The sequence below is a fragment of the Myotis davidii genome, unplaced genomic scaffold (genome assembly GCF_000327345.1).
Source record: "Myotis davidii unplaced genomic scaffold, ASM32734v1 scaffold461, whole genome shotgun sequence".
Taxonomy (NCBI): domain Eukaryota; kingdom Metazoa; phylum Chordata; class Mammalia; order Chiroptera; family Vespertilionidae; genus Myotis; species Myotis davidii.
Window position 1 is genome coordinate 3,069,060 of NW_006295825.1, and position 1,160 is coordinate 3,070,219.

A 1,160-nucleotide genomic window follows, 5' to 3' on the forward strand; every position below is an offset into this window, starting at 1 on the left:
GCTACTTGTGTTTTTCTTTTTTTTTTGCAACTTTTATTCATTTTAAAAAGAAAATCTTTATTCTTGCCTTATTAGTAGATTTTTATTGGAAATGGATGTTGGATTTTATCAGATGCCTTTTTAACATTTCACAATATGACATGTGTTTGGTAATGTTAATAGATTTGCTTATGTTGCACCATCATATTTCTGGAATAAACCCCACTCACATTTCATGTGTTAATCTTTTAATATTTAAAATGTTAACTTTTAACCAGGGGATTGTCAAGGGCGGGAGGGAAAAAAAGGAGACATATGTAATACTCTTTGTAATACTTTAAGCAATAAAACAATTAAAAAAAATAAAATGTTAACTTTTAAAACTTTCTAATGTTTTAAATTTAATGTCTTAAAGTTAAAATTTTATTGTTAACTTTTAAAATTAACCACTTGCTAATATTTTAGTTGTGAATTTTTACAACCGTCTTTATGGGGCAGTATTATAATTGTATTTTTTATGCATTGTTGTGTGTTGGTATTGTTACTTTACTGATTACTTAAGAAGAGCTGAGACTCTTTCCTCATTGCCCTAATGCATTTAAAGTAGCTTAAGAATTGTTTGTTTCTTGAAGGGATGAAAGATTTCTTTCTTAAACATTCAGAACTTGGTTTTTGTTGTTTTTCGTTCCTTTGAATCTCATTACTGATTTAATTCATTAGTATCCTAACTATATTATTCCAGCTCTCTAGTTCACTGTTAATTACTGTCAAATTTGTTTTTTGAAATGCATCCTTAATTGAGGAAGTATGAGATATCAGACACTGTGCTAGGTATAGATATCATTTTTGTCTCCCAAACCACCAGTTTTGACTCATTACAGGTTATAGAACTAAAAGCAAATTCATTGACTCATTTTTTTTTCCACATTCTGAATTCAGTGTTCATTTTCTGGGGTCCAACCCCAGCAGGTCCAGGGGTCCCCAAAGGTGTGGATGGAGTCAGCGAAGAAGGAATGACACGGAGACAGCGTTCAGTTGATCAGCAGCCTTGCCAGGATATCTAGCCACAATCTCCAGCCAAGTACTGTGTCCATGTTCTCTTGCTAGGTTCTCCAGCCAGGTTCTCCAGGTTCTCCAGCCAGGTTCTGTAGCCATGCTCTCACACTAGGTTCTCCAGCCCG

At 33.7% G+C, this 1,160-nt stretch overlaps 1 protein-coding gene across 14 annotated transcripts in view; it reads left to right on the forward strand.

Moving 5' to 3' along the window:
- The window catches only part of HERC1 (HECT and RLD domain containing E3 ubiquitin protein ligase family member 1), a 172,472-nt gene that overhangs the window by 15,390 nt on the left and 155,922 nt on the right, over positions 1-1,160 (forward strand). The window lies entirely within an intron of this gene.